Here is a 22,446-nt window from a genome sequence, read left to right as displayed (position 1 = left end):
TCTTGGGATTTCATGAATCTTTGTCAGCAGCATGTGATTAAGAAAGAAAATTTAGCTGGCGTTCTGGGTGGATGGAATATGTCTTGCAACAGAACAGGGTCTCCAGCAGATATGATGGCCCTGCGGGCAGGACTTATTAAAATCTACTGTGAAACAGTGGGCTGTCCTGGCAAGTGTGACATGGGAGGAAGATATAGCCATCAGACAAACTATCTTTTTACAGAATACATGTCCTTATTGCAAGCAGACATATTGGACAAGTTAAACTTACTGAAGCTGATGTGGAAATCAATGTAACACTAAATCATGCTATGGAAAATGTTCCCACAACACTTACAAATGGCCACAGAACTACCCATTTCTGTGGTTTTATCCCTTGTAACAGTTTCAGGCAGTACAAATACAAAATGCCTGCCTGCTCTGCCTTGCACATACTCCCATCCCCAAAGGCAGAACCAACAGTCAATAACAAGACAACACAGAAATCCCTTGAGTGGTCCTGTTCATCCTTCTGCTTCCCACCTGAGAAAAGGTATTTTAAATATTCAGGAAGGCCCTATATGGCACAATAAGAAGAGGCTAAATGCAATGTACACATCTTTTGAAATGCTCTATCAGGTTCAAGAGCTGACCTGTAAAGCTGAAATTTTAGTGCTCACTGTTTCTTGACACTGTCTGGTAGTCAGTGATTGACACCTGACTGCAAGCCTCATTATTCTAGGGGTTTTTGAAAACATGCTTTCTCTCCAGTTCAGTGTACTCTGTGGTCCATACCTATATTTTGTTCCTTACTGTGCTTAACTTGTGCAAGATAATATGTTGCATCTGTGGAAGAAAGCTGAATTTTTACCTCTAAAATAAGGTATATTCTAATTATCAAGTTTGAAAGGTTATTAGAACTAAGTAATAAATTAATCGGGAATTTTGTTTGCCCTTCTCTCAACACTAATACTACTGAATATGAGAGCATTACAAGGAAGTAAGCCACTGATCAGCCTGCCCAGCTGCCCCCAGTTAGCAATGGGTTGACAACAGGCCTTCAAATCACAAAGCTCATATATAACTAACTTTAGCTGTCAACTTCACTCATCCTTGATGTTTTACTGCCATGTTTGCAACCCCTCAGCTAAAAATCCAAAGTCAGGCCTTATCAGATATTGAGAACAGTGTAGATTACAGACAGAAAGAAGTCATAGGAATGTTCAAATTTTCTTCACCTTGAGCAAAATTTGAGGGTAGGGTTAGAATTTAACTCAGAAGAAAAGCAAGGAAGATCAGGTCTGGTTTGCTTGTCTGTACAGACTAATTCTGTTTCATAGCAACCCAATGAGGAAAGGAGAGAAGACACTGAAAAGAGTCACATCTATTTTTAGAAACTTGTTTGATCTGCCACTGCAGACTTTAAGTGTTAATCCTCATGACAAGTTACATGAAGTTTTAATAGCTGTGGAATCTATTTTCTTTGCTATAACTGGACTTTATACTGTATGTAGAATTGGAGATTAAAACCTCTCAAGAGTTAATTTTGCTCCTCAGTGTATCATGTGGGAAGAAATTACAGTGAAATTACAATCAGAAAGATCATTTGTTTGAAGGACCAGTATCATGTTTGTCGAAGAACTGAAGTAACACAACTTACTAAAGGAATTTCAGCTGCTGGATGAGAACAGGAACTAGGAGGCATGAGCTTTAGCAGAAACTAGGTAGTATGATGAATTCAAGGACCTTAATGAAAAATGATTGACAAATAACTGCTAAATTGGCAAAAAGAATAGTAGCGGGGAAAAAAAGTGGTCAGCACAACCCTCAATCCAAACAATTAATGAAACAAGAAATAAATGAGACTACAAAGAGTCGAGTAAATGCCCCGGTGAAGAAAGTTATTGTAGCCATTATTCATTAACTCTCTTTTAATAAAAAATAACGATAACCTGCTAGTAACCTCTACAAGGGATGGTGATTTTGCAGTTAAGGGACCTCAGCAGATCAGAATGGCTCTTGCTTGTACAACTTCACACACACACACATACAAAAACACAGTTGGTAGAAAATTTATTTTTATTTTCTAGTAATTTTCCACACTACTAGACTTCGACATTTTTGAAGAAGGGACCATACCCTGTTCACCCTGCACAGGGCTTGACACCTCCAATGTGACTGAGGTACCTCAACAGTGTTAGGGGCCAGACAATGCAGCAAATGCAGGAGGGGACAAACCGCAACTGTGTTCTGACGACAATGGTCATGCCTAAATATCATGATCCTCCTGACAGTTCTATCCCTAAGCTAACATCATTCTTTAGGGACAATCCAGAGAGGAACATAATATTAGGACAAAACAAACGTACCTCGTGTCTAATGGACATTCAGAAAGCAAGTGTGTCTGCCTAAGGCATCACTGGACAACCTTTGAGCCACTTACTAATTTCTATTTCTAGATGAGCAGCATAGTCAGGTTACTTTTGAGAGGGCTGCTCTGTTTTCAGGTATAAACCTAGAGGATCTAAACAATGCCTGCATTGGGTGGGTTGGGCCCTCAGCCCAAACGTGAGGATGTGGGTTTCTTTTCTGTGAGTTTCTAAGGTCACACATGATATACATTGCAAAGCCCTTGTTTCAAAGTTGTGTGGAAAGGATAAAGCTGATAATAGTGTTCTGGGGCTGATGCTGTGGCAAAAACAATTTAAAAAAAACCCAAAACCCCAACATAACTAGTTAAGGTTCCTGTCTGTACTATTGTATACAGCAGCACGTCTGAGAGAACAAGATGTCCTCTCTGCAGTTCACAGTTTTTGACTGTCCTCCAGTACAGTCACCAGTTACAAATATTTTTATCAAGTTAAGCAACAGTTATGAGGAACTGGAATCTCTTAAACACAAAAACCCCTTTAAGAGTCGACACTAAAGCTCCTGCTCCATTCTAGTTGTACTGCCTGGGATAGGTGTCCAGCATGGAATAGGCAAAAGGAGTTTCACAAGATCCAGGGTCATCAAGCTTTTCTGACTCTCCCTTTAGCCCTAAAGGAGAGAGGGCCCAGGGGACGAGGCAGGGGAGGCCAGCATTTCAGACCTCAGCAGCCTCCTGGTAGGTGTCTGGGGGTACAGGTTGTCCCCTGTGTGGCATGCACGTATGAGGGAAGGACTTGCCTTTGTTAAATGTGCATCGCTGCAGAGTTGTACTGAGGTCCCTGTTGCACAAGAAGACAACTGTCCCCAGGTGCTGTCTGCTTCCCAGCTGCAGCCAAGAACCACATTTCTGTGGCATCCTCCACATAGGAAGCCCCTCAGTGCCTCCAAAAGCCAAATTCTCTGCTTTGCCTGCTGTACAACGTAGCTCTCCACATGGAGATGCAGTAGGGATAGAATGAGGGTTTTATAACTTAGTCTTTCATTTATGATCTTTTTGACAGATGCTGCTGTCATGGGGTTACCCACTAGGCAGGAGAGGCCTCAGGTATAGCTGGACAAGCTGTTCTGCACCAGCTGAAGTACAGTTTGATCATGTGCACTTCTAACCTCAGATGCATGGGGTCAGATGCTTTCCACTGGTGCTTAAACTACCGTCTTTTACAGTGAGAGAAAGCATAGTTCATTATTGTGGTTCAGCTGACGTACATGAACTTGTTCCTCCCAAGGACTGAGATCTGTGCCTGAATCCTGAGTGGGCAGAGCACAACCTCAAAGTGTCTAAACGGCTGAGATGATGCTTTATTGGTTTCCTCTCATGCAGTAGCTGTAAAACTGGAGGGAAGTGACAGCGCTCAGTGCAATGGGCTGCGTGAGAGCTCTTGGTGAAGGTACTGTTGCCTCCTCGCAACCAACTGTTGTTCTTGTGTTTACTCTGGATACATAATACATGCTAGCTCTGTGGGCCTGCCCCAAATTTTTCTTTAAAACACCTTGCAGGACAGAGCCACATGTTCACTGACTGATGTTGCTCTTGCAAATTCCTCAGCCTTTCTTGTCCTAAACTCAAACTGCCGGGCATCCAACCTCCCCCCAAGAATGCTTGACAGCCAGGGGTTGATTCTCCAGGATTGTCTCCATTAACCCTTCAGATGCAGCACATGCATTGCCCTACACAGGAGACTTCCTCATAAACATTTTCTGGATCTGTGCTTGCCCCTTCTGGAGTTCTGATCAAGAGAATCACTGGAAACCTCCCAGGTGCTCAGGCATTCAGAAGCAGCCAAACTTCAGCTCTTGAGGTTGCCAGTAAGCCAGGTTCCACAAGCACAGGACACAGATATGGCTCATTAGGATAAATATTGCCTATGAAAAATCTCATTTTTACCTGCACTAGTTCAGCCCAAATCATCTGGCTTCAGGAGAAAACTTCCAGTACTTATATCACTTTTTCATGCAGTGCCAGTTTCCTATTTGCAAGATGTCACATGTCCAATATAACCAGATGAGCTCTTTTCCCTGGTGGTACCCTGGCTTCCTTCACAGACCTTCTACACAGGTTCAACCTGCAAGCCCTGCTTTCTCTCAGTCCTGGAGGAAGTCTGATGTCCCAGAATCAGTGGTCTTTCTGGTGTCTAGTTACTAATGTATTCCATTGTACTTCTGTCTCCCCAGTTACAAAATTTCAGTGAAGCCCAACCAACTAGAGACATGACTATTACAGCCACAGTTTTCAAAAGTCCAATGGCTGTGAGGGGTCTCATCCATGAGGCACCTGCATAAAACACCAGATCGCAAGGCAGTCAGAGATGATCCTACCTTAACTAGTACTTCGTAGGCAATAGACTCAATACAGCTGCTTCTTTACAGGTAGGCATTAGTAGGACCCCTGTGGCTCTTGTTCCCAGCTATGCAAGAGACATCATGTGCAAGACCTGTGTGTTGTACATCAGCCTTGGAGGTCATCAATGTCCCAGCTCCACAGCAGCTGCACTACAGAGTGCATCGCTCCTGCTGTGTCACTTGTACCTCCATGGGAGTACTGCCCTGGGGAAGCAGGACCAGTCCTTTGTGGCCCCTGCCTTGACAATAGAAAGTGGACCTCCTGCAATGCTTCTGCATCACTTCTTGCCACTGGCCACAGCACTGTCCTCCAGCAAGACAGAAAAGAAACAACTCTCCAGGAGGACTCTAGCAGCAGCAGGACCTGCTTTGTGATGCCATGGGGCAAGAGACAAATTAGTCATCTCAGGGAACAGTTATTTGCTCTGTGGGATGCCTTCAGACCCTTGGGTCATCCAGTGTGAGGTCCCCATCCCTCAAGCTGTGCTCCAAGAGTTTTCCTGTGCTATGAAAGAAATCCACAATGGGCAAGAAATGAGGGAGGAACAGAGTACAGAAAGTTGTAGGGGTTTTTAAGCTCCTTGAATAGGTAAATGTGTGACTTCCTCTGCATCTTTATAAAGTGGAGCACTTTATATCTTCTGAGTTTGATCCACAGCTATGGACACAAGTATATGCATAGTGGACAGAAATTATATATAATAAATTTAGATAAGGAAATAAGAAGCCAGCTCATATCCATCTGTTTTAATGTACCTTTGATGTAAAACCAGCCTCTTAGAGGCACTTGCCTGTTTTCAACTTGCTGCTGGATTCAGCTCTTTTACTTCAAATATGACATGTACTCGTGCAAAAATAACAAAGTCCTATAATCTTAAAAAAGAATCTCCCGACAACTCTGGCACTGATAATACATGTTCCTAATGAAGAAAAACCCAGCTGATAAGACTGACTAAAATAGCAAAGGATCTACGTTGAAGTGACCTAACACGAGAAGCATTTCTGTCATAAAAGGAAGGTGCTTTTTTTGTGATTTTCTATGTACGTTTACATCTCTGAAGTCTTTTGTTACAAGTTCTATATGGGACTTGTCCTTTTATTTACTGTGAGAAAACCTCAGAGAAAGACTTGAAGGGTAACCCACAAACTGCTATTTTTGAAACCCCGGTATTATATCTATTCCTACTTGACCTTTTCTTGAGGCATTTTTGACCTTAGGTGTATGCATTAGCCCTAGTGCTGATCTAATTCCTAGCTCCCCATCTCTGTTCTTCTGAGGGTCCCCTTGGATTTTTAAAGTGTTTCAAGACCACCCAAAGCTGTAAGTCTCCTGTCTATACTTTTTGGGGAAGAAATGCACATAACTTCTGTCTTGAAATTCAACGGGGGACAGAGTTCAAAATAACATGTGGCTTCCATGATACCTCTGTAAATACATGTATGATATACAAGTATGTATGGTATACATGACTGTACTGACTATAAAACTTCCTGCTGCTAGTTAACACCTTTTGTTGAAAGATAAATCAGTTAGGAAGAGCTTTCTGCTGTTTTATTGTGTGAGTAGACAGGTTTTGGTAAGTCAGGAAAGACCTGTGGTCTCCAAGATAAGGAGTTCACACCTGTGGGGTGAATGTTTCAAGGCCTGCCAGTGTATATCTCATTAATTCCTTCCAACTGTCTTGCATCAATCCTTGCATAGTAGGTTTTCATGGAAAAGCCGCAAGACAGTGTTGTTTGTGTAGACAGTACTTTGCTGGCTCCAGTCACATGAACTGAAGTGTTCATTACAAAGAAAGAATAGCTTGAGACCTGTCTTGTTCTCTGTCATTGGCAATGGCACAAACACACAAGAGATCATTCTGGTCAAACCCTACCTTCATCAGCCATGCCCAAACCTGGAATGGAAACAAAACAGCTTTGTTCCAGCTTGTGACTGTATCATCTCAAACAAATGTTTTGGGTTTCTAGGTCACTGGAAGACACAATGCTTTGAACCACAAATCTCCCAAAAAGATGTGACTATCAATCTAGTCAAGTTCTATGATGACGGGATAGATTAGAGAAGACCAAGGTACCAGTAGTGATGGTACTGTTGCCATCTCGATGAAGGCAGATATCCAAAGCATTACCTAGAAGCTGATGACTTGGTAATGAAGATTAACAGAGTTCATATCCACGTCTCTTAATAAAGAAAGTAGAAAGCATAGTTAGATAACCAAGGGCAGAGGATAGTCTTGCACAGACGAAAGGCAGATAAAAGCTCCGACTGCAGCTGGAATGCTTTTATGTGCATGTGTGTGTCTGTTATACCGAGTTCTTGTGTGTAGGTCCTGTGTAGTTACAATGGGGATTTTTTCTTCTCCTTATTATCCAGGTTTTAATGAGGAACCTCTGGAGAAGGAAAAAGTGACAGATTTTAGCTTTCCAGTTTGCCTGTTTGCTACTCCTTAGTCATTCTTTTGGAAATTATAGAAAAACAGTCCTTTGGAGAGTAGGGAGCTCTTCTTTTCGATGACATATTTCCCACACATAAATATTCAGGGGAGCAATTTGAGATGTAGAAGCAACAAGTGCAAATTATTTCATTAAACTGAAATGCCACTGAGAATCACAGTGATGACTCTATCCCAGTCAGAAGTAGGTCGTTGTAATTACTCATCACAGGACTGAACCTGATGGGGGACCTGAATTACTGCCCTCACAGAGCCGTGGACTTGAACTTCATTCTATGCCCATCAACAATGTGCAGATATAATCATGCAAAAGTCAGAGGCAACATGCACTGTAACCGATGTTATATTTAGCAAAAGATAATTTCCACTTGTTTTCTGTCTTTTTTTTGGTAAAAGGAAAAAAATAGTGTACAAAATGAACCTAGATTTACCAGCCATATTTTGACTGATATGATCTAGAGATGACCCTTCAACTGTACCTGTTGAGAGGCCTGACAACCATTCTTATGGGAAGTGGTTTGATCACACTGAATTTAAAACTTCCCTGGTGGGCCTCATGCCCTTTCATATGACTTAGAGGTGGCCACAATCATGCTGTTGCTTTAGAAGCAGATTCACACAACTATTTATTAAAAAACACATCCTGCAAACATAAAGCCACACCAGCCTATTTCCAGAAGATTAATTATTCCTTCCAGAATAATGTTCTAAGTGTGCAGTTAAACATCCCAATGTGTTCCTCATAATGCCCATACCTGGACCATTTATTGATCTTCATAATTTGGTGATGATTCCATGACAAGATTATATCTGTATTTGGATAATAAAACACTTTGTGATAATGAAGAGATGTATGAGGAACCTCACCTGAATCAGCCCTGTGCATGCTCTTTGATACTTCCTCAGAGACAACTGCATTTTGAGACACATCAGTAAGCTGATTTTTAATCCATCTAGCATAATCCCCATAAATTGTATAACTCAAGTGTTTTAATCAAACTGTCATGCAGGATGCCTTAAAGATGTCAACTATTGTATCAATATAATTACCTATGTCAACCAGACCCATAATCATGTCAAACAAGATTGTTGCCTTTCTTTGACAAGACCTGAATTCCATGAAAATATAAGTAACATAATCTTTTATAATTTGTAATATGTTAATACAAAGCTATGTAATATAAAATGAAATATGAAAATATTCTGTTCCTATAAGGTAAAATTTGAATCCAAGCAATTCATTTTCTTATGTCTATATGCAAGCTTACTGAAATAGACATATTTCAATATCCATATTCAATATTTCATCTAATTGCATCCAATATTTCATATAAATGTATCAGTGTAATTCTTCAGTAGAATAATGTTTACTCTGAACTTTTTTGACCAGCTGTGAAACCAAAGCTTTTAATACTAATAATTGTTGTCAGGTAAGAGGTGGACTAGACAAATAATTTTCTCACAAATCTGTCATCAGTACTGCCCATGCACCTTGCATGGTCTCTCTAAGAGGCTGGTAACACACCATAAATCACAACCTCCACAGGACACATGCATAGTTAAGTCTTTTCATTCTATTGGTACTATTCAGTATGTAGTGTACATAGATCCAACAGGCACAAGCATTAAATGGCCCATACTGGGCAGCAGTAACTAAACAGCAAGCTGACAAAGATGAACCAGAGGCAGGAGTCCTTTTAGCACAGAAGCAGCGCACCTCCTAACCTACGACATTTGCATTTTTACCTAGAATCCCTAGTACCAGTGAGTGCAGGGGACAGAGAATGAAGTTAACTTTTGTAGTGAAGCAGTGTTTCAGGAGAAGAGGGAGAAGTGGCTATTTAAAAGTAAGAAGGAGTATATGGGGCCCTGCGACATCAAAACATGGTCGACAGCCCTTCAAGCTGATACATGCAGTAGCTGGAAGGGACATGGCACAGAGATCTCACTCAGCTTTACCTTCAGAAAGTGAAGCAAACACTCAGCTGCTGCTGTATCCCTGTCCCTGGACTTCATGTTTGGGTGTTCTTGCATAGCAGAACCTGGGCACTAGAAAACTACTCAGTTTCCATCTGGAGCACTGTTATTTACATTTTCCTTTCTTGTAATTTATTTCTAGTCTTGCAATGAAAAGCCTGACATTCAGCCTTGATTAATAAGAATCTTGTTTATTTTGCCCCTGAAGCCTGTCCCGGCATATGGGAGCAAGGTAGAGGAGTGAGGAATTTAGAAAATTACTGAAGTGGGGTAATGAACCCAAATGAAGCAGTGTGGGTGCTCTGCACACATGTACACACCCCTCATATTTTAGGGACTGATGTGGTGGGATCACTCGCTGCCACGCCACAACAGTCTGATTTAGGAGGAGAGTTTCCATTGTACAGGCATGAAGCAGCCTTGCAAAGAGCAAGGGAAAGACGGGACAGTCGCAGGCAAATAAGTGGGACATCGAGCTTGGGTATAAAGCTGTCAGCACAAGACCGAGGCATTAGCATACAAAAGCATTCCTGCTCTTCCCATCAGCTTTCAGTCATAGCTCTCAGTACTCAGCATGGTCCAGATTTCTTCAGTGTACAAAAGAAAAACTCTGTTTCTTTCAGACAGGGAAACTAATACACTGGTGTATTAGGAAGCAAAAGGCTGATTCCTCCTAGATAAAGGGGTTTCACATATATATATATATAAACATACATATATAAACATACATATATGTACATACAAACACAAATAACTGGCTTTCATGCCTTGTGGCCAGATGGGAAATATGCAAACAAATAATTATAAGCGCTGAGGTCTGTAAAGGCATTTGTGGTTGTGTCTGTCTAGGAATAACCAGCGGTCACTAGTCCTGGAGTCTGAGGTGCTAAACCTGTTTTGCTGGCCCCTTACTTCAGATCAATCACCTTCACAGGGCTGTGGAGCTCTGAACTGGTACAGACTTGTTTTACCCAGCCACTTTGTTAAAAAAAAAACAAAAACCAAAAAACCAAACTGTGAAAGAGTAACTTGTCCTTGCAAGCTTGACACCAGCTCAGGACACGTCTGTTCCACAGCCTGCATGAGGCCAGTGCAGGGTGTGAGGGCCACATTACCACCATGCTCTGTGCCTCCAACACTGGGTAGAAACATGCTTTGCATCCTCACCCCTCCCATGTGTGATGTTTGTGTTGCAGGATGAGTTGGTGGAGCACACACCTGGTGTTTGCTACTGTGGGCTCCCCTGGCTTTGCTTCAGGTTAACCCTCTGAGGCACTTTCAGTGTGATCGTGAGCCAGCGTCCTGAGAGCTGCCCGCCCCTGGCTCATGGGCTCAAGCTGCTGCCAGCACTGGCACTGCACCAGTGAGGACTGGTGTCGCTCTACAGTATCTACACTATCCCTGTATAGAGGTGATTAACAAAGAGCTTAGGGTGTGATTCTGCAGCAGATATGACATCTCCCCCAAAGGGAGCATTTCTGCTGGGAGGGGTCTTCTGGCTTCTTACTTTTGTGCTGAAACTGATGAAAATATTCTATTTCCATGTTATTTATACACCTTAGTCTACATTGATTAAAACATTATTTTAGCAGAATATTTTACAGGTCTTATTTACACTTCAGTTTAAGCCAAACAGTCAACAGCAATGGGCTGTTAGTCCACACATGTATTCCCTAACATGAGGGCAGCTGAACCAGGCAGTTCACTGATAGGGCACAATTTGATTATCTACAGCTTTGCACATTAAGACCTGGAGCTAATGGATAGTGCTGACAGTTCAGCATACAGTCAGGGACAGCATATATGCCCTGTCTCCTGTTGCAGCAGCGAGGGAGCCCTGAAAAGATGTCCTGAGGGTGGGCAGAGTTTTGCTGTCTGCTCCAGCTGGATGCAGCTGAGTGGTTCCTGACACACAGGACTGCAGACACAGCCTGCAATGGGTTCCCTGGGAAACCATGCCCCACTGCGCCAGGCCTCTGTGCTATTTCAGGCTTCTACCATTTAGCAAATCCTTAGTAGCCAGTTTTGTAGACAAGCCAGGCTATCAATGCTTATCATAGCCACCATAGCGTGTGCAGGTTTGTATTCTGCTTAGCTTCTGTTAGCTTTGGATTTCATGTCTGTGCTAAATAAACTTTGCTGATTTTGAAACAGCTGAAATTGCAGACTTACATAAGGGCATATTCATTGTCATACATCCCTGCTGATAAATAACTAGCCAGCTGACCTCAAAGGAGATGGACACAGCAGCACGAACATTGTTTCCAGTAACACTGTCTGGAAGTTTTCCAGGTGATTTTTTTTCTTTCAGAAAACACTGATCTGATAAAATAAAAAAGCCAATAGAGAAATTACTCAGCCCCGGGTTATAGTCTTCAGTGGAAAACTAGTGATACCTTTTATATGATAGGCCTGTATAATTTATGTTGTGTTATGTCTTTGTCTAAAAGTTAAACAATAAAGAAGTTAGATCAAGATGTCTTAGCCTAATCAATATAAGTCATAGGGGCCTTTTCCAAATAGAGTAATTCATTTAAAGGCGTTCTTAGTATTTCCAAAATTAAATACATGAAGAACTTCATTTTGTAGTAAGTGCCAGCCTTTTGAGTTTTGATGTTGAGCAAGGAGAAAAGGTAGGACTATGTGTTAAAATTTCTTCTGCTGTAAAAGTTTTGCTTCTGGATTGATTCCAGCCCACATAATACAACAAAGCCATGGAACAAATGATTACCCACAAAGATTTTGCAAAGAAGATGACTAGGGCTTTCCCAGGGCTAGAGGAAGGTGAGGGCAGTGGGTCATGGCTACAAAATGGCTACTTAAAACATCTTGTTTCACTATCTAGGTGACAGATAGAGCAATGGGGAAAAGAATTGCTTTTCCTGTAAAAGGAAATTCTTGAGGAACAGGATCTCCCTCTCAGCACAGAGAGGCTTCTTTCCAGTATTGTCCAACCATCATAGAGGTGGGGACAGGAGTGGTTCACCCTTCATTGTAAAACAGACCAGCAGTCTCATGCTGACCTAGTTTTCTTGTGTCCCCGTAAGTATTAAAACACCCCCTTTTACTCTTTTCTTTTTTTTTTTTCCAAAAAGCACAGCTCAACTGAGATGAGAATCTAGCCTTGTCACAGTGAGGAGTTCCTAAATAATTTCTAGTTGCTTTGGAATATGACTTGAGGCCTTGAAATAAAAATATTCCAAGGGAATTTAGGCATTCTTTCACTTGATGTTTTTCTCTTTTTTGTCTTGAGGACCTGTTGGTTCATTCTTTAGATGTGTGAAGATATCAAACACTCCCACACAAGTATCCAACTGAAATCAACGTCTATCCTTTGGTTTCAATATCTGGTCAAATGTTTAGGATGATAACATTTCATTTGAAACAAACATTGAGGGCATTTAGGCTCCTACTGCTCAGAATCAGACAAAAAAAGTATTCCCTAACTCTTTACTGCAACACACAGGAAATGGAGGCCCACTGTCCTTACTCCTTGAAAGGACACAGAAAAATGTTTTAGTGTGTTTAAAAATCTGGGCCGCATTTAAATGTGTTTGCTTTTGTCAGTATTTTGGTATCAACAAAGATGGGGGCTTTCCTGGATCCTGCCTGGCTCCAGCTTGGTCTACCCAGAACTGGCTTCATCTTCCCAGCGGTATTTGCTCCGGCTCTGCACCAAGGTGAAGGAAGTCCACAGCCTTCAGCACCCAGCCATCCCTCGAAGCAGCATAGTCTTATCACTGCATTTGTGGCACTGTTAATTCTCAAACACTCACACATTAATGAGTTTAATATCTACTTTTGTTACAAAAACAGTTAATTTACCTTTTTCTATTAGTGTTGCTAGCATTGGTGGCATCCAGCTGACAACAGAGAACATGTCCTGGTATTTGAACTGAAGCGGCATCACTGTGGTCAGTTTGGCCATCCTTTCCCCATTCCCTAACAACTCACAGCAGGATGAAGGTGTTGATGATGAAGCAATATGATAAAACAAAGAAAATCCTGAATGGACTCAACAGTCAAAAGTATAAATGAGAAAAATTACCTAGGGCCTATGTGCTGCCTGACTCTACACATCCAAATTTAGATCTTAGTCTAAATTCCTGTACTATTCCTAGGAAAATGCACCAGGGAGTATGTTTAAGCCCAACATGTTCCTTAGCTCTTATTCCAGGTGCCCCACGTCACTGGACATGGGACAGGGTGGGACAGGACCCAAACTCCCCCTGTGGCAAGATGGACCTGATGGCCACTTTCTTTCTCATTGGCAGGAACATGGCAAACTGCTCTTGGGTGTACCAAACCAGACAGAAGCACGCCTAGGGCTGTGCCAACAGATGGTGAGATCCTAACCTCCCCCTCTTTCCCATCCACTCTCCCCCAAAGTTTGCTAATGTCCACAACTACATGCATCTTATGTCCAAGCCAGTGAGCTCAGACTCATGTTCAAAATACAGGATACAATTACTGATGAAAATCTGACTCTGAGTGCCTAAAATTTGAGTATTTGAAATTGCAAAAACTTCTGGAAATGCTGGTTATTTCATCTCAGCTTATACTCATTATGAGACTTAATATATACTTGAGACTTTAAGAAATAAAACAGTAAAACGTTAACAATCTAAACAGAACTGAAAAATAGAAGGTTTTGTGGTGCTGGTCTGTAGATCATTTATTTCACTGTATGCAAGTGGCACAATCAATCCACTTCCATGTAGATACAGAAGAAATAACTAGCTGCTTGTCATTTGCAGGGGTTTTTCTTCTGTAATTTGCAACTACCATGTTATTCCCACAAGACTCCAGACCCATTTGTAATAATCTCTTCAATGGACCAGCTACCTTTGTTAATATTTGTCTCTGCCTACTCATAAGAGAGTAAAAGAACTTGCCTATACTGCGAGACAAAAGCATGTTGACCCTACAGATAATTGCCAGGCTGAAAAATCCAGGAAGTGTTGCAACTGAACTCAGTACCAGAGGGCTGAGTTTATTCATTTTAACAATCCTTGTTGTCTTCAACTTTTCTCAAGATCTGGACATCAAAACCAAGTTTATTTCTACCTTCATCCTCAGTTGTGTGAAATGTGTGGCTTTGCACTTGCTGAACACAGGCTTTTGTTGCCTTTCACATTTGCATTCTTTTACCCAGTCCCCAATTAGAAGTGGTTAATAAATATTTGCACTTAAAATTAATAATTCAGTCTGCTGTTCTGAGGAAAGGAAAAGTTCACTAGCTACATTTCTGTCTTTCAAAGGAAAAGGATTTTGATGTAACCTCAGTGCTGGCAATCTGAAAACTCAAGGCCATACACAAATTTGGCTCCATGGGAGCAATCCCAGTAGCATCAAGGGCAAGAAGGGCCATGCTCCAGTGGACCTCAGTATTTCCAAGCCATGTGGAGGATGGTGCACATCCGGGTGAGGATGATGTCCATGGCACCCATCTTGCCATGCCCCATACTGTGGCAGGGGACCTTGTGGCACTCCTTGCAGAGCTGCATGGGATTTGAACACAGTGGGGTAACTTCAGTATGGCCGTGTCTTCACCTTTTTCTGTCTTTCTTTCACAGGTCCATCCCTGGGGAGAACGGACCAGATCTCCAACTTGTACTGTGGAAAGGAATAAATGGCACAAAGATGATTTGTGCTGTGAAATGTACTCTGATGAAGGCCTGGCCTGTCTGATCTGAAGTGGCTGCTTTGCCACCTTATCTAGACAAAATCACAAGTACCCCAAAGACAGAGGTTCATCCTTAGCTCTCAGCCACCTGGGTTTAAGTAAGCTCCATGCTATTACACTAATCAATTATTTTTCTCTTTTAATTCCAGTGTGTCTGCACAAAGCAGACAATAAAATATGGGCAGAAGGAGCTGCAAGATGAGATAAGATAGAGGCTTGAACATTTTTCAAATTAACCCAATTGCTTTGTGTCATCTGACGCAATAACATGCTTTTTTCCTCTCACAGCTAATGAAACCAAGGCCTTAGAAATCCCCAGATTGGGAGTTCGTGCTTGGCCCCAGCTCCACTCCTTTTGCAATTGCCTGGGACAAGATGAGCACCCCAGCCAGTTGGGAGCCAGGGCAGACATACCCATAGGCAGATATACCCATTTCCACTGCCTGGCTGCAGTTTAATGTACCAATGGTCTTCCCCAACCACATCCCAAGGGGAGAGGTTTCCACCCAAAAAAGTGAGCACTCCTTCAGCCCAGTGAAGCCCAACCAGGCACTGAGCTCAATCAGAGCCATCAGCCATGTGTGGTCCCAAACCTTTCAATCTTACAAATCTTCCAAATATCCACATTTTTTTCGAGGACATATGCTACATCAGAGTTTAAATTATATTCATATTATTTTTTCTCTGATTTGCCACTATATGACCTACAGCATTTAATGGTGCTTCAAGACTTACACATAATCAACAGCAAAATGAGTCAGGATCCATGCCACAAGGATTAAGCTGTCATTCAGTCAACTGAGGAAGGTATATTGGTCATAGTGACATCCTGTGAGGAGCTGCAGAGGCCTAAGGGATTTAACAGGGAATGGTGAACGCCTTCTGGGAGCAGAATGAAAGGAATCACTGAAAATTTAGAGTAAGTTTTATAAATCAAATGGAAAAAGGAAAACAGTTGAAGGATAGAGTTGTTGCTATTCATGGATGTCTCATGGATATCATGATGATATTTTTTAGATGTTTTAAAGTGCTTTTCAACCTCCTGCTGCTGTGTGTTATATATCATGATGTGGCATTAGCCGTTGCTTCAGAAATATGAAGTAGGCTCACTACATAAAGAAAACAGAGTTTAAGACATTGGACATAATTTCACCTGAAGACCTATATTAAACTCGTACCTGGATAAATTTATTTGTTGCTTATGCACAAGGCCCAAGCACCTGCATATGCAGTTATCCAGACAATGTGCATAAGTGCACCTGGACACAGCACAGAATATTTGTGCAAGTTGTTTCTGAAACACTTTTCTGTAAACAGAGCACATAGACCTTAACCTACCAGTGGACAAAGCACACTGCTTAATTCTATGCATATTAATAATTCCCATTGCCTTTGCACAGAGCACCTGGGAAGATCAGCTGGCTGTGCTTCAGAAAACCTTTAATAAATTTTATTTGATTTCAGCAGGACTGTATATGTGCTTCATATTAAATCTCTACCTGAAGAACTTTGTTAGAGTTATTCCCTTCTGAGACGGGCTCTACTTTCTTTTTTCCTTGAACAGGGACTAGTTTATACAAAAATCTTCATAATTTAATTTTTAATTATTCGTGACTGGCAAGCACCAAAGAAAGATGAATGTGCTGAAGCTGCAAAATCTGCTTGAGAAGGACTCAAAGCAAGGGCAACAAAAAGATGGTGCTAGCATGCAATGGACGGTGCCATTACACTTTTGACAGCAAGCCTTCACGCAGCTCTCACCCTAGCCACTTTTGGCGTGAAGTTTCAGATGCTCACATGATGGAGACCACAAACACAGGGTTTGGGGAAGGACAACCTGATGCAGTAGGCTCAGTAACAAGACTTGCAGCTGCAGTTACCAGCAGCAAGGGTCCCTGATGCTTCCCTGCAGGAAGCAGCATATTTAGGTGGTGCATAAGCTAAGCACCTCTTTTCAAAGTGACCAGTGCAGTCCTGATCTGCACAGCCCTGGGCAGCCTTCAGCGTCCCTCCTGGCAGCACAGCCTGCTCGCTGGGGCCCTGGGGTCACCAAGGCACTGAGAGATGCCTTCTTTTATTATACACATGTATATCATCTTGCATTGACTCCAGATCCCAGCTCAATGATTGCACATGAGAGGACAGTTTGCAAGGTCTCTACCGACAAGTGACACTTTCTTTAGGGCACAGATGTTGGCATTTGCTTTTCAACACCTCCCTGTAACTTTACACACATGGTCTGGTTTATTTTGAATCAGCATAGAGTTTATAACCCAGTTCCAGGAAAGGACTCTGACTGTGTCACCCCACACCACCACCACCTCTGCTCCACGTATGCTAAGGTCAATGTGCCTGAACTCAAGCAGGAAGAGTATGTGTTGGAAGAGTCGACCTTCCTTGCCATTCTTTCAGTGCTGCACCACTGCACAAGCCAGGCATGCCACCTGCAAAACTCCCCTAGGGCACGTTTACTTGCCTTCCTCTTAGGTAGAAAAATTATGAAATATTTGCTGGATGAATTATTCTTGGTTCATAGCGTCTGCTGTCCCACGCCATCACCTCCACACTGTTTTTGAAACTAGCTGACCTTTATGGCTTTAATACTCTGCTCTATTTAGCTGAAATGGGTAGGCCTACACCTATCTTTGAAGTAAAAGAAAACACTGAGGGCTTCCAGAAAAGCCTGTCAATTGCCTGCCTGGACAAGGAGGGCACCAAGATGGGGTAATACCCAGGTGTCCTCCTAGCTGTAGGCTTCTGCACAACTAACGGTAGCTATCTACATGCTTCGGACACTGGCCTCTGGCTTCTTGTAAGGTCAATATTTCAGCTTGTGTTCTGGAGGGATAAGGTGTCTGGTCTTGGGACACTTGGTGGTACCCCTCAAAACACAACGTAACAAAGTTGGCATTCCTATGTCTCCCAGTCTGGCCACAGGTCTTTGCAGTACTTTGGTATACTGAGAAAAGCACCATATTCCGTAGTCAGAACTGAAAATACCTGTGTATCTCTACATTTCTTAGAAAAGGAGGGATGGGAGAAGAGAAAAAAGTTCCAAACACACTCTCAGAACAACTGAAATCTAAAAAAATCTCCACATTTTCTAAAAGGTAGATAAAGGACACCAAGTGATTTTTGCTCTGGTAATTTCAAAGCAAGCTGCATGATTTGGGCATCTCTTAGTCATGTTCATGACTGCTTAGGGTTGTCATGCTTAAAGAGGAGGTGTAACTGAAGAAAAGAACCCCCAGAGAATAAAACACACAGAAAAACAAGACCAGCCCCTTGCCTTGTGTATCCTGAAGCAGCCCATTCATCCGTGAAAGATGCTGGGCTAACTCCCCCATCACTTCCTAACCAAAACTACCAACATACCTACCCTCCTGCAAAAGGTGAGGGACTCCACTGAATTTAACTTAGCATCAACTCAGTGGGAAAGTACAGTGCTACCTACAATAAACTGCAAGGATAAAGTCATTAGCATCAAGACAGTACTCTGCAATGATTCAGGACATTTGATCTTCTGTTGGGGCAAACAGTGGTCAATGACACTAGAGAGTGAAGACTCTTAGCACAGTCTGTGCATACATTAGCCTTCAGGTTCTCATGGGCTCCCTGCAATGCTGGCACTCCAGCTGTCGTGTACTCCCAGGCTGGCGTCAAGTAATGGCAGGCTGAGCATCTGGTTCTCTACATTCATGCTGGGTTTCCATAGCTCTTTTCCATAAACAGTCTGATCTCTCTTTCAATAGTGTACATTTATTCTTCTCCGAGACCCCAGTTTCCATCTCTGGCTATCCACTCAACCCTTCCCTGCACTGTATCGCAGTCCTTTTCTCCACCATCTGCTGCAAGAAGCTCATTTGTCAAAGGGACAAGATCTTTAAGGGCGTAAAGGAAGAAGCCCATCAACGCCACTTTCATCCCACTGTGTGTGTTGGAGGGGAGCCAGGTGCTAGCCAGCCATGAAGAACTTTGCAGGGCCGGTTTGTTTAAATGCATTTTGAAATAAATATTTGTCAAGGGCACAGTGCCCTCAGGTCAATGGAAAGGGGCCCACCCTGGAAGGAAACCAGATATTTGAGAACACCACTTCTCTCAGCCAAGGGCAGCCACCTGCCCTGGGTGCTGCTGGTGCGGGGGGACCACACTCAGCCCCTGGCTACCACGGGGACCAGAGACAGTGCCAGATTGCTATTGGTGTATGTGATTTGAGCAGAAAAGTGAGAAAGGCAGTGCTAGGTGGGCCAAGAGCAGCTGACCATGCTGGAGTCAACCCCAGCCATCATGGTGTCTGGGCATGCTACTGCCAGCTCCCTGGCTTCTCTGCCCAGCTCTGCATCTGGACTGGTGATTTTGAGAGACACAGAAAAAAAAATGCAAGAGGATGCTCCTCTTGATGGTGTAACAACTGGGGTGCTTCATGCAGTTAAAAGCAAAACTCCCTGCCCTGCACACTGTCCCCCACATGGGAAGTACCACAGACGAGCACCTGTGAACTCCAATACAACCACCTCCATGGGTGCAGCATGCAGCAGGGAGGCAGAGGATCATTTTCCAGCTGCAAACCACTGGACTGATGTGCTGAGGTAGAGCTGAGCACTCACCTCATCACTGCCTGCTCTGAAGCAGTGAATTATTCTTTTGTTCTTTTCCCCCCAGACTGCCAGTGCCTGGTTCCTTTCCCACAGCAGTGAGGCAAGGCTGAAGGCTTAGAAAAAGGCCTGTTTTAGAGGACCACAGAAGTGGGGTTCATGGACTGCACAGGCAGAGACCACATGGAGGAAAGTGAAGGACTGCAGTGCACAGAGCTCATCGGCATGCTACAGCTGGGTGATTCACTGCTCTGGCCAAATGACAGCCAGAACTACAGTCACACCCTCACAGACCTACAAGGACTGTATTTACACCACACCTTCAGGAAAAGTTATATGTTGGTATGAATATTCTCCATATATCTTTATATTCACCCAAAGCTAAACTGCTTCAGTGTCAAGGCATTCTTAGTAGAGACATGAAGGAGGAGGAGATATTTGGGAAAATATAAGAGCTCTAGAAGTTATATAAACCAGCCTTCCTCTAAACTAGGATAGTGCAAGTGTAGGGCCCACACCCAACCAGTACTTGAAATAAATGCCTTACGTTAATCAAGACAGAAGGCAGAAAGGTTCCCAGCTCTCCAGCGAGAGAAGGTACGAGTTTCCAGCCCTCACAGTCTCTGTAAATGTTTAATGCTCCATTTTTAGAACCGATTATTTCAGAATCAGAGATCAGATTGATGCACTTTTTCAAGTTTTATGGTAAGCAGGAAATACTGTCGCAAATCAAACAGCTCTGAGTCAGTGAGGAATGGGTACAGGGAGAATGGATGAAATTTATTATAGAGGTGGTGGTGGTCATATTCCCCCACTAGAGTTTGAGGGAGCCTGTGTGGGGAGGAGATCCCACTGGTATTTTAGCATCCACAAGGAGCCAACATGTCAGCCACTGTCCCATGCTGTGCTCCACTCCTGTCAGCAGTGACAGCCATGCCACTGCCCTGCATCATTAGGAGAGGGTGCTTCACCCATCTTCTCCAAGCAGTACCAAGTGTGGCATGCAGTGCCTGTTCTTTGCCCTCCCCTGCTCTGGAGGATTGTTCCATCCTTATTGTCAACAGCTGAGTGGAAAGGCTATGCAGTAGGTCTGAGTCACAGAGACATGATGAAAACAAGCTGGAGAATTTAAAATGCCAGCTGCTGCCCGATGCCAAGTCAAAATTAATCAGGCTCCTTGATCACTACTGTGATTGCTAACAGAGAACTGTATGTATATTATCTTGGTTTCCTCTCTATTGTCCAACCTGCCCTGGGTTTTTATAATTTACAGGTAATTAAGTTCAGCAAAAATTATCGAAAAACAGAAAAGGGTGCCAACCTAACTCTCTTTTATTCATCTGCCAGTGAGATTATGGTATAATGTATCATTTAGCTTTGGAAATCTCTCCTATAGATTCATGCTAAAGGGAACTTCAACTATGCCAAAACCTAAAGGGATCCTCCCCATACTTTGGAAGGAATTGTGTCAGACTAAAATCACTTAGTAAAATCACTTCTGCCAGTAAAAGACCTTTTAAGTCTAAGACCTCACCCCTTAAGTCTTTACAGAGGTCTAACTCCCATAGAAACCAAATAGGAGTGTGCCATTTTGGGTCCATGGAAAATTTGTCTAGATAGAGCAATAGATGGAGACAGAAGGAATATTCTTCTTTATGGTACTAATCAGGATACCACCAAGTCTGGAGTAATGTTTAGATCCACACTGATCTGCAAGAACTCTCTCCAAAGATGTTATGATGTGGCATATCTATGGAGTAAGACTACCTGAGCAATTTCACAGCTTTCTGGCCAGAGCCCCCCAAATATTCCAAAGTTAGAAAAGTTGTTTTCTTAACAAAAACACTCATTTAAATCATATTCTTTCACAGGAAAAAAATATTCCAAACTCCTTAAGAAACATACCCATAAATGTGTTCCTGGATTTTGAAGTCAGAGAGCTAAATTAATTGTTTTCATAATTTTAAATATCACTGATATTTTGGTTCTGCAAATTAATTTTAAATATTCAAAATATTCAAAAAACAGGTGTAATAATTTAAAGGTAAATTAGTGAGCTCTGATGCTATTAAAATTCACCACAAGGCATAAAGGAAGACCACCTTTCCATCTGAATCTCCATCATTTCCTCAGGAGAATATAAAGTACACACACTTAAAACAGAGGTCCATCTACTCTAATATCCCATCTGCCACTGGCTATTGGCAGATGCTAAGGAAAAAACATGGTCCTTGTTGGGTCTTTTACCCACAGTCCAGCCATCAGTGGTTTGATGCTTTCCTGAGCCAGAGGTCACACCCAGGCCACCAGCTTCAATAGCTCCTGATGAAACCTTCTCCCACCTTATTAGGTGTTTGGGCTTTTTTTACCTTTTATACATCTGGGATAGTGGCAATGAGTTCTGTTCATGTGCTGTGTGAAAAAGGATTGCCTTGCCATTAATTTCATGGGATTTGGAGGGTTTTTTTCCCAGTGGTTTCATTGATCTTGTCTTCTCAGGAGGTTCAAAAAATATAACTAGAAATGTGTTTTAAGGTTTCTTTTTAGACACATCAAAGACTGGGCGAGGTAAATGAGAATACGTTCACATAACACGGGCTTCTGCTAATTTAAAAATATTTTTCTTCATTACTTTCACAATTCCTTTGTTACATTCGCCTTGTGCACAGAAAGACTGCTGGCTTGCTATCTCTCAAGCTATTCCTCACGGCCCAACGCAGTTGCACAGACCTCCTGTGCTGGGGCAAGTTGCATCTTCTGTGAAGAAGAAGGTCACTTCTAGGGCCATAAGTCCATCTCCAAAAAACACATTTTTCATTCCACTGCAGGCAAATTATTTCAAAGTGATGCCATGAAAGTCTAAGGAGTTAGACCAGAGTGTGTTAAGGTCAGAATCTGACCTAAATTCCCCCAGGGAGCACATCTCATTTTAAAAAAAACACATTGTGTTTACTCTCGTTGCCTGCTGCATCTTGCCAGTGGA

The sequence above is a fragment of the Phalacrocorax aristotelis genome, chromosome Z (assembly GCF_949628215.1).
Source record: "Phalacrocorax aristotelis chromosome Z, bGulAri2.1, whole genome shotgun sequence".
NCBI lineage: Eukaryota > Metazoa > Chordata > Aves > Suliformes > Phalacrocoracidae > Phalacrocorax > Phalacrocorax aristotelis.
Note: the sequence above shows the minus strand (reverse complement) of the source record.